The sequence below is a fragment of the Coregonus clupeaformis genome, chromosome 9 (assembly GCF_020615455.1).
Source record: "Coregonus clupeaformis isolate EN_2021a chromosome 9, ASM2061545v1, whole genome shotgun sequence".
Classification (NCBI taxonomy): domain Eukaryota; kingdom Metazoa; phylum Chordata; class Actinopteri; order Salmoniformes; family Salmonidae; genus Coregonus; species Coregonus clupeaformis.
Window position 1 is genome coordinate 7,204,123 of NC_059200.1, and position 16,123 is coordinate 7,220,245.

Sequence of the window (16,123 nt, forward strand, 5' to 3'; positions counted from 1 at the left end):
TGTGCCTTCTTAAAAGTTAATTTGTGGAATTTCTTTCCTTAATGCGTTTGCGCCAATCAGTTGCGTTGTGACAAGGTAGGGGGGTTATACAGAAGATAGCCCTATTTGGTAAAAGACGAAGTCCACATTATGGCAAGAACAGCTCAAATAAGCAAAGAGAAACGACAGTCCATCATTACTTTAAGACATGCAGTTCAGTCAATACGGAACATTTCAAGAACTTTGAAAGTTTCTTCAAGTGCAGTCGCAAAAACCATCGAGCTATGATGAAACTGGCTCTCATGAGGACCGCCACAGGAATGGAAGACCCAGAGTTACCTCTGCTTCTGAGGATAAGTTCATTAGTCATCAGCCTCAGAAATTGCAGCCCAAATAAATGCTTCACAGAGTTCAAGTAACAGACACATCTCAACATCAACTGTTCAGAGGGGACTGTGTGAATCAGGCCTTCATGGTGGAATTGCTGCAAGGAAACCACAACTAAAGGACACCAATAATAAGAAGAGACCTGCTTGGGCCAAGAAACACGAGCAATGTGCATTAGACCGGTGGAAATTCGTCCTTTGGTCTGGAGTCCAAATTTGAGATTTTTGGTTCCAACCGCTGTGTCTTTGTGAGACGTGGTGTGGGTGAACGGATGTGTAGTTCCCACCGTAAAGCATGGAGGAGGAGGTGTTATGGTGTGGGGGTGCTTTGCTGGTGACACTGTCTGTGATTTATTTAGAATTCAAGGCACACTTAACCGGCATGGCTACCACAGCATTCTGCAGCGATACGCCATCCCATCTGGTTTGGGCTTAGTGGGACTATCATTTGTTTTTCAACAGGACAATGACCCAACACACCTCCAGGCTGTGTAAGGGTTATTTTACCAAGAAGCAGAGTGATGGAGTGCTGCATCAGATGACCTGGCCTCCACAATCCCCCGACCTCATCCCAATTGAGATGGTTTGGGATGAGTCGGACGGCAGAGTGAAGGAAAAGTAGCCAACAAGTGCTCAGCATATGTGGAAACTCCTTCAAGACTGTTGGAAAAGCATTCCAGGTGAAGCTGTTTGAGAGAATGCCAAGAGTGTGCAAAGCTGTCATCAAAGCAAAGGGTGGCTATTTGAAGAATCTCAAATATAAAATATATTTTCAATCAATCAAAATGTATTTATAAAGCCCATTTACAACAGCAAGCAATGCAGATGTTTTGATTTGTTTAACACTTTTTTGGTTACTACATGTTTCAGTATGTGTTATTTCATAGTTTTGATGTCTTCACTATTATTCTACAATGTAGAAAATAGTAAAAATAAAGAAAAACCCTTGAATGAGTAGTTGTGTCCAAACGTTTGACTTGTACTGTGTATATATATATATATATATATATATATATATATATATATATATATATATATATACTGCTCAAAAAAATTAAGGGAACACTTAAACAACACAATGTAACTCCAAGTCAATCACACTTCTGTGAAATCAAACTGTCCACTTAGGAAGCAACACTGATTGACAATAAATTTCACATGCTGTTGTGCAAATGGAATAGACAACAGGTGGAAATTATAGGCAATTAGCAAGACATCCCCAATAAAGGACTGGTTTTGCATGTGGTGACCACAGACCACTTCTCAGTTCCTATGCTTCCTGGCTGATGTTTTGGTCACTTTTGAATGCTGGCGGTGCTTTCACTCTAGTGGTAGCATGAGACGGAGTCTACAACCCACACAAGTGGCTCAGGGAGTGCAGCTCATCCAGGATGGCACATCAATGCGAGCTGTGGCAAGAAGGTTTGCTGTGTCTGTCAGCGTAGTGTCCAGAGCATGGAGGCGCTACCAGGAGACAGGCCAGTACATCAGGAGATGTGGAGGAGGCCGTAGGAGGGCAACAACCCAGCAGCAGGACTGCTACCTCCGCCTTTGTGCAAGGAGGAGCAGGAGGAGCACTGCCAGAGCCCTGCAAAATGACCTCCAGCAGGCCACAAATGTGCATGTGTCTGCTCAAACGGTCAGAAACAGACTCCATGAGGGTGGTATGAGGGCCCGACGTCCACAGGTGGGGGTTGTGCTTACAGCCCAACACCGTGCAGGACGTTTGGCATTTGCCAGAGAACACCAAGATTGGCAAATTCGCCACTGGCGCCCTGTGCTCTTCACAGATGAAAGCAGGTTCACACTGAGCACGTGACAGACGTGACAGAGTCTGGAGACGCCGTGGAGAACGTTCTGCTTTCTGCAACATCCTCCAGCATGACCGGTTTGGCGGTGGGTCAGTCATGGTGTGGGGTGGCATTTCTTTGGGGGGCCGCACAGCCCTCCATTTGCTCGCCAGAGGTAGCCTGACTGCCATTAGGTACCGAGATGTGATCCTCAGACCCCTTGTGAGACCATATGCTGGTGCGGTTGGCCCTGGGTTCCTCCTAATGCAAGACAATGCTAGACCTCATGTGGCTGGAGTGTGTCAGCAGTTCCTGCAAGAGGAAGGCATTGATGCTATGGACTGGCCCGCCCGTTCCCCAGACCTGAATCCAATTGAGCACATCTGGGACATCATGTCTCGCTCCATCCACCAACGCCACATTGCACCACAGACTGTCCAGGAGTTGGCGGATGCTTTAGTCCAGGTCTGGGAGGAGATCCCTCAGGAGACCATCCGCCACCTCATCAGGAGCATGCCCAGGCGTTGTAGGGAGGTCATACAGGCACGTGGAGGCCACACACACTACTGAGCCTCATTTTGACTTGTTTTAAGGACATTACATCAAAGTTGGATCAGCCTGTAGTGTGGTTTTCCACTTCCAATTTTGATTGTGACTCCAAATCCAGACCTCCATGGGTTGATAAATTTGATTTCCATTGATAATTTTTGTGTGATTTTGTTGTCAGCACATTCAACTATGTAAAGAAAAAAAGTATTTAATAAGATTATTTCATTCATTCAGATCTAGGATGTGTTATTTTAGTGTTCCCTTAATTTTTTTGAGCAGTGTATATACACACACATTACTGTACAAAAGTTTGGGGTCACTTAGAAATGTCCTTGTTTTTGAAAGAAAAGCAATTATTTTGTCCATTAAAATAACATCAAATTGATCAGAAATGCAGTGTAGACATTGTTAATGTTGTAAATGGCTATTGTAGCTGGAAACGGCAGATTTTTTATGGAATATCTACATAGGCGTACAGAGGCCCATTATCAGCAACCATCAGTCCTGTGTTGCAATGGCACGTTGTGTTTGTGTTATGAGAATTATTTAACTAACTATTTCTGTGTCTCTGTGCGTCTCCCAAAAGGTTGTAATGCTTTTGGATCAAGAAACGGACAGAGTCCCGGTCTGCATAGTCAGGCCTTTATTCATTGAGAATTCTGCCACAAAATGGTCGTACAATATTGTTATACGCACACATCATACGAAAATCCCACCCCTCTGTAGGCGGGCTGTAGTTTTCCACTTTAAAACTGCTCTCCTGACCATCAGTTCACACACACACACACACACACACACACACACACACACACACACACACACATACACATACACACATACACACATACATACATACATACACACACACACACACACACACACACACACATTTTCTTATCATAGTCTACTCCCTGCATTCCTCAGTTATCGCCGTTCTCACAATATTCTGCACCATGTTTAACAGTTCTCCTTCTTCGCCGTCCGGTCTAACTCCTACTCACATTGCTAAATAGTAGCACAATGTCATAATCTTTACTGGTCCTACACTCACACATTCTAACACATTTCACACAGTTTCAGGGTGTAATAATTAGTCATAAATAATTATTCTATCAGTTTGCTAATCCAAGTTTATCATTTTAAAAGACTAATTGATGATTAGAAAACCCTTTTGCAATTATGTTAGCACAGCTGAAAACTGTTGTGCTGATTTAAAGAAGCAATACAACTGGCCTTCTTGAGACTAGTTGAGTATCTGGAGCATCAGCAATTGTGGGTTCGATTACAGGCTCAAAATGGCCAGAAACAAATAACTTTCTTCTGAAACTCATCAGTCTATTCTTGTTCTGAGAAATGAAGGCTATTCCATGCGAGAAATTGCCAAGAAACTGAAAATCTCGTACAATGCTGTGTACTACTCCCTTCACAGAACAGTGCAAACTTGCTCTAACCAGAATAGAAAGAGGAGTGGGAGGCCCCGGTACACAACTGAGCAAGAGGACAAATACATTAGTGTGTCTAGTTTGAGAAATGGACGCCTCACAGGTCAACTGGCAGCTTAATTAAATAGTACCCGCAAAACACCAGTCTCAACGTCATTTCTCTGTAATCGAACCCACAACTGCTGATGCTCCAGATACTCAACTAGTCTCAAGAAGGCCGGTTTTATTGCTTCTTTAATCAGCACAACAGTTTTCAGCTGTGCTAACATAATTGCAAAATGGTTTTCTAATGATCAATTAGCCTTTTAAAATGATAAACTTGGATTAGCAAACACAATTTGCCATTGGAACAGGACTGATGGTTGCTAATAATGTGCCTCTGTACGCCTATGTAGATATTCCATAAAAAATCAGCCGTTTCCAGCTACAAAAGCCATTTACAACATTAACAATGTCTACACTGTATTTCTGATCAGTTTGATGTTATTTTAATGGACAAAAAAAATGCTTTTCTATCGAAAAGAAGGACATTTCTAAGTGACCCCAAACTTTTGAACGGTTATATATACAGTGGGGAGAACAAGTATTTGATACACTGCCGATTTTGCAGGTTTTCCTACTTACAAAGCATGTAGAGGTCTGTAATTTTTATCATAGGTACACTTCAACTGTGAGAGACGGAATCTAAAACAAAAATCCAGAAAATCACATTGTATGATTTTTAAGTAATTCATTTGCATTTTATTGCATGAAATAAGTATTTGATACATCAGAAAAGCAGAACTTAATATTTGGTACAGAAACCTTTGTTTGCAATTACAGAGATCATACGTTTCCTGTAGGTCTTGACCAGGTTTGCACACACTGCAGCAGGGATTTTGGCCCACTCCTCCATACAGACCTTCTCCAGATCCTTCAGGTTTCGGGGCTGTCGCTGGGCAATACGGACTTTCAGCTCCCTCCAAAGATTTTCTATTGGGTTCAGGTCTGGAGACTGGCTAGGCCACTCCAGGACCTTGAGATGCTTCTTACGGAGCCACTCCTTAGTTACCCTGGCTGTGTGTTTCGGGTCGTTGTCATGCTGAAAGACCCAGCCACGACCCATCTTCAATGCTCTTACTGAGGGAAGGAGGTTGTTGGCCAAGATCTCCAATACATGGCCCCATCCATCCTCCCTTCAATACGGTGCAGTCGTCCTGTCCCCTTTGTAGAAAAGCATCCCCAAAGAATTATGTTTCCACCTCCATGCTTCACGGTTGGGATGGTGTTATTGGGGTTGTACTCATCCTTCTTCTTCCTCCAAACACGGCGAGTGGAGTTTAGACCAAAAAGCGCTATTTTTGTCTCATCAGACCACATGATCTTCTTATTCCTCCTCTGCATCATCCAGATGGTCATTGGCAAACTTCAGACGGGCCTGGACATGCGCTGGCTTGAGCAGGGGGACCTTGCGTGCGCTGCAGGATTTTAATCCATGGCGGCGTAGTGTGTTACTAATGGTTTTCTTTGAGACTGTGGTCCCAGCTCTCTTCAGGTCATTGACCAGGTCCTGCCATGTAGTTCTGGGCTGATCCCTCACCTTCCTCATGATCATTGATGCCCCACGAGGTGAGATCTTGCATGGAGCCCCAGACCGAGGGTGATTGACCGTCATCTTGAACTTCTTCCATTTTCGAATAATTGCGCCAACAGTTGTTGCCTTCTCACCAAGCTGCTTGCCTATTGTTCTGTAGCCCATCCCAGCCTTGTGCAGGTCTACAATTTTATCCATAATGTCCTTACACAGCTCTCTGGTCTTGGCCATTGTGGAGAGGTTGGAGTCTGTTTGATTGAGTGTGTGGACAGGTGTCTTTTTATACAGGTAACGAGTTCAAACAGGTGCAGTTAATACAGGTAATGAGTGGAGAACAGGAGGGCTTCTTAAAGAAAAAACTAACAGGTCTGTGAGAGCCGGAATTCTTACTGGTTGGTAGATGATCAAATACTTATGTCATGCAATAAAATGCAAATTAATTACTTGAAAATCATACAATGTGATTTTCTGGATTTTTGTTTTAGATTCCTCACAGTTGAAGTGTACCTATGATAAAAATTATAGACCTCTACATGCTTTGTAAGTAGGAAAACCTGCAAAATCGGCAGTGTATCAAATACTTGTTCTCCCCACTGTGTATATACAGTGGGGAAAAAAAGTATTCAGTCAGCCACCAATTGTGCAAGTTCTCCCACTTAAAAAGATGAGAGGCCTGTAATTTTCATCATAGGTACACGTCAACTATGACAGGCAAAATGAGAAGAAAAAAAACAGAAAATCACATTGTAGGATTTTTAATGAATTTATTTGCAAATTATGGTGGAAAATAAGTATTTGGTCAATAACAAAAGTTTCTCAATACTTTGTTATATACCCTTTGTTGGCAATGACACAGGTCAAACGTTTTCTGTAAGTCTTCACAAGGTTTTCACACACTGTTGCTGGTATTTTGGCCCATTCCTCCATGCAGATCTCCTCTAGAGCAGTGATGTTTTGGGGCTGTCGCTGGCCAACACAGACTTTCAACTACCTCCAAAGATTTTCTATGGGGTTGAGATCTGGAGACTGGCCAGGCCACTCCTTTGTTGCCCGGGCGGTGTGTTTGGGATCATTGTCATGCTGAAAGACCCAGCCACGTTTCATCTTCAATGCCCTTGCTTATGGAAGGAGGTTTTCACTCAAAATCTCACGATACATGGCCCCATTCATTCTTTCCTTTACACGGATCAGTCGTCCTGGTCCCTTTGCAGAAAAACAGCCCCAAAGCATGATGTTTCCACCCACATGCTTCACAGTAGGTATGGTGTTCTTTGGATGCAACTCAGCATTCTTTGTCCTCCAAACACGACGAGTTGAGTTTTTACCAAGAAGTTCTATTTTGGTTTCATCTGACCATATGACATTCTCCCAATCCTCTTCTGGATCATCCAAATGCACTCTAGCAAACTTCAGATGGGCCTGGACATGTACTGGCTTAAGCAGGGGGACACGTCTTGCACTGCAGGATTTGAGTCCCTGGCGGCGTAGTGTGTTACTGATGGTAGGCTTTGTTACTTTGGTCCCAGCTCTCTGCAGGTCATTCACTAGGTCCCCCCGTGTGGTTCTGGGATTTTTGCTCACCGTTCTTGTGATCATTTTGACCCCACGGGGTGAGATCTTGCGTGGAGCCCCAGATCGAGGGAGATTATCAGTGGTCTTGTATGTCTTCCATTTCCTAATAATTGCTCCCACAGTTGATTTCTTCAAACCAAGCTGCTTACCTATTGCAGATTCAGTCTTCCCAGCCTGGTGCAGGTCTACAATTTTGTTTCTGGTGTCCTTTGACAGCTCTTTGGTCTTGGCCATAGTGGAGTTTGGAGTGTGACTGTTTGAGGTTGTGGACAGGTGTCTTTTATACTGATAACAAGTTTAAACAGATGCCATTAATACAGGTAACGAGTGGAGGACAGAGGAGCCTCTTAAAGAAGAAGTTACAGGTCTGTGAGAGCCAGAAATCTTTCTTGTTTTGTTGTAGGTGACCAAATACTTATTTTCCACCATAATTTGCTAATAAATTCATTAAAAATCCTACAATGTGATTTTCTGGATTTTTTCCCCCTCAATTTGTCTGTTATAGTTGATGTGTACCTATGATGAAAATTACAGGCCTCTCTCATCTTTTTAAGTGGGAGAACTTACACAATTGGTGGCTGACTAAATACTTTTTTTCCCCACTGTGTATATATATATAGATATATACATACACACACACACACACACAGTACCAGTCAAAGGTTTGGACACAACTACTCATTCATTCGTTTTTTTTTTTTTTGTGTGCGTCTGAAAGCTTTTCTGTCAGGATGTGGTATACTGTAATGTTTTTCTTTTGAAAGGACAGTGTCATGGAAACATGTACATGAGCAGTTGAATCTTAATTAGATGTGGTATCTCAGGACAGTATATTACAGGGGCAGCTATGGAGAGGAAATAATACTTTAGTGTATAAATTGAGCAGTATAATAAGTCTGGTAGCAGCAGTTCTGATGTGTGTATGTATGTATGCTAAGGTGTGGAGAATCAGAGCAGGTGGTCAGTCCATTTCAAGTGTTCAGCAGTCTGATGGCTTGTAGATACCAACAGGCTCAGAGAGAGAGTTTCTATCAGACCTCATGCTCCGATACCGTCTGCCCGACGTTAAGGGAGAGAACAGCTCGTGGCTGGGGTGTGTGAGCCCTTGATGATTCATACTAAAGTGCTGACGTTTCTGTAGGATTGGAATATCCATGATGTCGTTTCATACCTGTCAGAGCCTGTTGCAACATCCTGTTCTCCTTTCAGGTGACTGACCTCAGCAAGCAGTATGAGTATATCAGAGACTTTGACAGCAGGCTGTTCTTGGATAATGATGAGACACTTCTTAGTCCCAAAGTAGAACTGTAAGTAGAACCTCAAATAATGACATTAATGACAAAGAAGTAGTCTCAAATAAATAGTCTCAGTATACCTAGCAGTGTATAATGCCCCCTCCCTTCTCCTTTCAGAATGCAGGTAGAAAGGACACAGAGGAAGAACCTGCCTGAAGAGGATGTTGTTCTCATCCCCCCACAGACGCCTGTCAGGTGAGCCCCCTCTGACCTCCACTCCTTAGCCCTTACCTCCAGCTGACTGTCCATCCTCAACTGGCCTAGAACAGCGTGTTCCCCTGGAAGGACAGACGTTTACTCCTATGATGTTTGAGAGTCCTGTCCAGGGGGTGTACTTGTACATCAAGATGCTTCATACTACAGAACATAGAGCTATTCATAGAAAAATCCTGTAGATATGAAAGGGGTTCTTAATTAATCACTTCCACCCATGCTCTTTATGAATGGGATCAGATCACATGACCCTGAATACCACAAGGAGATATGTGCTTTGATGTTTTCACGTGGCTCTCATGAGAGGGGTTAAGAAACGAAGGGGGATAGCATGTCGAGGCCCAACATGTCTGTCAATGACTCTTATTTATTACAAGTAACGTTCAGGGGTTGAAAGTCACACACAAATTACTTTCACAAAATCAGTTCATGGCTTTGAACATTAGTCGTGTGTGTATGCACTGAGTATACCAAACATTATGAACACCTTCCTAATATTGAGTTGCACGCCCCCTTTTGCACTCAGAACAGCCGCAATTTGTCGGGGCATGGACTCTACAAGGTGTCGAAAGCGTTCCACAGGGATGCTGGGCCATGTTGACTCCAATGCTTCCCACTTTTGTGTCAAGTTGGCTGGTTGTCCTTTTGGTGGTGCACCATTCTTGATACACACAGGAAACTGTTAAGTGTGAAAAACACAGCAGCGTTGCGGTTCTTGACACACTCAAACCGGTCCGCCTGGCACCTACTACCATACCCCGTTCAAAGGCACTTTGTCTTGCCCATTAACCCTCTGAATGGCACACATACACAACCCATGTCTCGAGGCATACAAATCCTCCTTTAACCGGTCTCCTCCCCTTCATTTACACTGATTGAAGTGGATTTAGTAAGTGACATCAATAGGGGATCATAGCATTCACTTGGTCAGTCTATGTCATGGAAAGAGGTGTCCTTAATGTGTTGTGTACTCAGTGTATCTTTCACTCCTGTTAATTTCTCATTTGGTTTTCTGGAATTACAGTAAGATTTAAGTGTCCCTGAACAGGTATACCCAATCAGTTTATTTATATTTCTGTTGTCTCGTTGAGTTCTAACATTATAGTTATCATGCATTTTCACCCATATCTCCACAGATCTGCCATGAACTCCATTGTACAGTTGAGGGTTGATCTCACCACAGAGTTTTCTTTAGTTTTACCCATAGACCTGACAGAGATGATAACCATGCCACTTTTTGAATCTGACCTATGATATTTGGTTGATACACCCCAGTGCAGGCAGACCACTATATGACACACTAATGTAGTCATAAACTCATGAATGTATTCTCCTTCTCTTCATCAGAGGTTCACCCTTGGGGTCCAGTTGTATTACAGAGTCATGGAGTCCATGCTGAAATCGGTAAATGACCTGGTCTTATTTCTATTTCGGTTTTACCTCCATATTTTCTTAAATGTCTGATAAGTCTATTTTCTCCCCAATAGGGCAGAATTTCAGGTATGCAACATAACACAATATGCTAATCTCATCAGAATTAAAATGATTAGTTCTTAAATTAGACTAAAAAATACTAAAATAGTTGCAGTGTGTATACACAGTGTACTGTTCATCTATGGAGTGTGCTATTGCCCATTTATCTGACCTGTCATGTGATTTCCATGACAGTAAACTCCTCAATGACTGCACATTCCACACCTCACTCCTGGCCTGTGCTTTGGAGGTCATAATGGCAACCTATGGTGGTGAGTCTCTCCAGTACCCACATTCACTCACTGCTAATGGATGCAGTCATCTGGATGAACCTCATATAGATCATTCTACCGACCTTTAATAGCTATGTACTAACTTCTCATAGAACATTTCTAGTAATATTGATAGAATTAGAAAAAAACATACATGTTACAATGTACAGTATGTCGTTCCCTTTAATAACATTTATAAACCAGATCATAATCAATAGAACCCAGATGCGCTATGAGTCATGATTTCACTATCTGTTGTCCAATCAGGGAGCTCCTTCAAGAACAGTGGCTACAGCAACGGTGGTAGTGTCCCCGTGGAGATGGACCTGTGCTTCCCGTGGATCCTGGATGTGTTTCAGCTGACAGCGTTTGACTTCTACAAGGTGATCGAGCGCTTCATCAAGGCTGAGCCCAGCCTGAGCAAAGACATCGTCAAGCACCTGGAGCGCTGCGAACACCTCATCATGGAGACCATTGTCTGGAGAGGGGTATGTCACGTCACATTACTCACAGCCAGTCTCATCACCACATGGTACTGGGGCTGGCCGTATTAATTCACGGACCGGTTTGGATTTTTACTTTACCTTCTATAATGGTATTTTTAATGTTTGATTTGTTACATTAAATAATTCAGTTTTGGGTTTTCCCAAAATAATTATGGCAATCATCAGTTTTTAGCTCCACTAAGAAACTGCTAACAGCTGAGAACTGCTAGCTAACTTTCTAGCACAACAAGTCAACAACTTCGGGATGGTAAGCTTGCCAAATAGACCCCCGGAAATCGTCCAACTACCTAGTTGAAGGTAAGAACTGCAATTGAAGTCGAAAATAGTCAGAGAAACATTTTTTGGGGGGGATAGAGGCATACTAAGACAAAATAAATGTGACACAGCGTGTAAATGATAACAAATTAGTAGAGGAAATTAAGAAAATTAAAATGAATGCAGGAAGTGAATGCTGGAATTCAACAAATAACTATGCAAACGGAAACCATTGGTTGAGTACCAGATTGAGGCTACAAAAGAGGATTTTGACTACTTCACTATCAGTTTTGTCCTCCTATTATTTTACAGTATAAAGCAATCATAATGGACAAAGCCCATTGACCACTTACAATTAATTTGTTGCCATGTACTACCCATAAAGCATGTTTAGAATTTGTATTATTTAGAAACATAAAATACCGTCAAAAATGGGAAAAATACTGTGATATTTTGGCCATATCGCCCAGCCCTACATAATACACATCACATAAAGTTTAATTATGACGTATAATTACAGCGCTCAAGGCAATCTATCGTAAACTTTATACTTGAGTAATTTGTAGGCTCTGTCGCAGCTGGCCGCGACCGGGAGACCCATGGGCGGCGCACAATTGGTCCAGCGTTGTCCAAGGTAGGGGAGGGTTTGGCCGGAAGGGATGTGGGTTCGTTTCCCACGGGGGGCCAGTATGAAAAAAATAAAACGTATGCATTCACTAACTGTAAGTTGCTCTGGATAAGAGCGTCTGCTAAATGACTAAAATGTAATGTAAAATGTAAAAAATTATTCATATCTACAGTTGAAGTCGGAAGTTTACATACACCTTAGCCAAATACATTTAAACTCAGTTTTTTCACAATTCCTGACATTTTAATCCTAGTAAAAATTCCCTGTCTTAGGTCAGTTAGGATCACCACTTTATTTTAAGAATGTGAAATGTCAGAGTAATAGTAGAGAGAATGATTTATTTCAGCTTTTATTTCTTTCATCACAATCCCAGTGGGTCAGAAGTTTACATACACTCAATTAGTATTTGGTAGCATTGCCTTTAAATTGTTTAACTTGGGTCAAACGTTTTGGGTAGCCTTCCACAAGCTTCCCACAATAAGTTGGGTGAATTCTGTCCCATTCCTCCTGACAGAGCTGGTGTAACTGAGTCAGGTTTGTAGGCCTCCTTGCTCGCACACGCTTTTTCAGTTCTGCCCACACATTTTCTATAGGATTGAGGTCAGGGCTTTGTGATGGCCACTCCAATACCTTGACTTTGTTGTCCTTAAGCCATTTTGCCACAACTTTGGAAGTATGTTTGGGGTCATTGTCCATTTGGAAGACCCATTTGCGACCAAGCTTTAACTTCCTGACTGATGTCTTGAGATGTTGCTTCATGACTGTAAGTCGCTTTGGATAAAAGCGTCTGCTAAATGGCTTATTATTATTATTATTATTATATCCACATAATTTTCGTTCCTCATGATGCCATCTATTTTGTGAAGTGCACCAGTCCCTCCTGCAGCAAAGCACCCCCACAGCATGATGCTGCCACCCCCGTGCTTCACGGTTGGGATGGTGTTCTTCTGCAAGTAGCCCCCTTTTTCCTCCAAACATAACAATGGTCATTATGGCCAAACAGGTCCAGAGGACATTTCTCCAAAAAGTACGACTTTTGTCCCCATGTGCAGTTGCAAACCGTAGTCTGGCTTTTTTATGGCGGTTTTAGAGCAGTGGCTTCTTCCTTGCTGAGCGGCCTTTTAGGTTATGTCGATATAGGACTCATTTTACTGTGGATATAGATACTTTTGTACCTGTTTCCTCCAGCATCTTCACAAGGTCCTTTGCTGTTGTTCTGGGATTGATTTGCACTTTTCGCACCAAAGTACGTTCATCTCTAGGAGACAGAACGCGTCTCCTTCCTGAGCGGTATGACAGCTTCGTGGTCCCATGGTGTTTATACTTGTGTACTATTGTTTGTACAGATGAACGTGGTACCTTCAGGCGTTTGGAAATTGCTCCCAAGTGTGAACCAGACTTGTGGAGGTCTACAATTTTCTTTCTGAGGTCTTGGCTGATTTATTTTGATTTTCCCATGATATCAAGCAAAGAGGCAGTGAGTTTGAAGGTAGGCCTTGAAATACATCCACAGGTACACCTCCAATTGACTAAAATGATGTCAGTTAGCCTATCAGAAGCTTCTAAAGCCATGACATCATTTTCTGGAATTTTCCAAGCTGTTTAAAGGCACAGTCAACTTAGTGTATGTAAACTTCTGACCCACTGAAATTGTGATACAGTGAAATAATCTGTCTGTAAACAGTTTTTGGAAAAATTACTTGTGTCATGCACAAAGTAGATGTCCTAACCGACTTGCCAAAACTATAGTTTGTTAATAAGAAATGTGTGGAGTGGTTGAAAAACTAGTTTTATTGACTCCAACCTAAGTGTATGTAAACTTCCGACTTCAACTGTATCCATAGTGTCTTCAGAAAGTATTCACACCCCTTGACCTTTTCCACATTTTCTTTGTTTTACAGCCTGAATTTAAAATGTAATTAAATTGATTTTTTGTCACTGGCCTACCTACACCCATAACGTCAAAGTGGAATTATGTTTTTCAAACATTTTAATTAAAAATGAAAAGCTGAGATGTCTTGATTCAAGTATTCAACCCCTTTGTTATGGAAAGCTTAAAGAAGTTCAGTAAAATGTTGCTTAACAAGTCACACATGTTGCATGGACTCACTCTGTGTGCAATAATAGTGTTTAACATGATTTTTGAATGACTGCCTCATCTCTCTAACCCACACATATAATTATCTGTAAGGTACCTCAGTCGAGCTGTCAATTTCAAACACAGGTTTATCCACAAAGATCAGGGAGGTTTTCCAATGCCTCGTGAAAAAGGGCACCTATTGGTAGATGGGTAAAATACAAAATTAACGAATTACACTTTGTGGATGGTGTATCAATAAACCCAGTCACTACAAAGATGCAGACGTCCTTCCTAACTCCGTTGCTGGAGAGGAAGGAAACCGCTCAGGGATTTCACTATGAGGCCAATGGTGACTTTAAAACAGTTACAGAGTTTAATGGCTGTGATAGGAGAAAACTGAGCATCGATCAACAACATTGTAGTTACTACACAATACTAACCTAATTGACAGAGTGAAAAGAAGGAAGCCTGTACAGAATAAAAAGATTCCAAAACATGCATCCTGTTTGCAACAAGACACTAAAGTAATACTGCAAGAAATGTGGCAAAGCAATTCACTTTTTGTCCTGAATACATCGTTTTATGTTTGGGGCAAATCCAATACAACACATTACTGAGTACCACTCTCCATATTTTCAAGCATAGTGGTGGCTGCCGGAGAAGATGGCTGCCGTTTTACAGCCCTCTAACCAATTCTACTATTATGTGTGTTTTTTGGCGTTATTTGTAATTTATTCTGTACATAATGTTTCTGCCACCGTCTGCTATGACCAAAAAGAGCTTCTGGATATCAGGACAGCGATTACTCACCACGTATTGGACGAAGATTTTTTTCTTCAACGAGTCGGACGCAAAGGATATCCTACAGACACCCGACAAGGCCCAAATCCCCGTCATTTGCATGAGAAAGAGACAGAGATATCGTGGACGTAGGTCGGGGTGCCTTGTAAGGATCCGACGGCGAGCGAGTAAACTGCCTCTTCCATCAATCCTATTAGCCAATGATCAATCATTTGAAAATAAGGTAGACGACCTAAGATTACGGGTATCCTACCAACGGGACATTAAAAACTGTAATATCTTATGTTTCACTGAGTCGTGGCTGAACGATGACATTGATAACATACAGCTGGCGGGATAGACGCTACATGTCAGGATAGAACGGCTGACTCCGGTAAGACCAGGGGTGGCGGTCTGTGTATATTTGTAAACAACAGCTGGTGCAACAAATCTAATACTAAGGAAGTCTCATGGTTTTGCTCGCCTGAAGTAGAGTATCTCATGATAAGCTATAGACAACACTATTTACCAAGAGAGTTTTCTTCTATATTTTTCGTAGCTGTCTATATACCACCACAAACCAATACTGGCACTAAGACTGCACTCAATGAGCTGTATAAGGCCATAAGTAAACAGGAAAACACTCATCCAGAGCCAGCGCTCCTAGTGGCCGGGGACTTTAATGCAGGGAAACTTAAATCCGTTCTACCTAATTTCTACCAGCATGTTAAATGTGCAACCAGAGGAAAAAAAACTCTAGACCACCTTTACTCCACACACAGAGACGCGTACAAAGCTCTCCCTCGCCCTCCATTTGGCAAATCTGACCATAATTATATCCTCCTGATTCCTGCTTACAAGCAAAAACTAAAGCAGGAAGCACCAGTTACTCGGTCAATAAAAAAAGAGGTCAGATGAAGCAGGACTGTTTTGCTAGCACAGACTGGAATATGTTACGGGATTCTTACGATGGCATTGAGGAGTACACCACATCAGTCACTGGCTTCATCAATAAGTGGTCCTCTGTAGCTCAGCTGGTAGAGCACGGCGCTTGTAACGCCAAGGTAGTGGGTTCGATCCCCGGGACCACCAATACACAAAAATGTATGCACGCATGACTGTAAGTCGCTTTGGATAAAAGCGTCTGCTAAATGGCATATTATTATTATTATTATAAGTGCGTTGATGACGTCGTCCCCACAGTGACTGTACGTACATACCCCAACCAGAAGCCATGGATTACAGGCAACATTTACACTGAGCTAAAGGGTAGAGCTGCCGCTTTGAAGGAGCGGGACTCTAACCCGGAAGCTAATAAGAAATCCTGCTA

General features: G+C 42.3%; 1 pseudogene; it reads left to right on the plus strand.

The window, feature by feature from the left end:
- The window catches only part of LOC121574173, a 50,760-nt pseudogene that overhangs the window by 3,003 nt on the left and 31,634 nt on the right, over nt 1-16,123 (plus strand).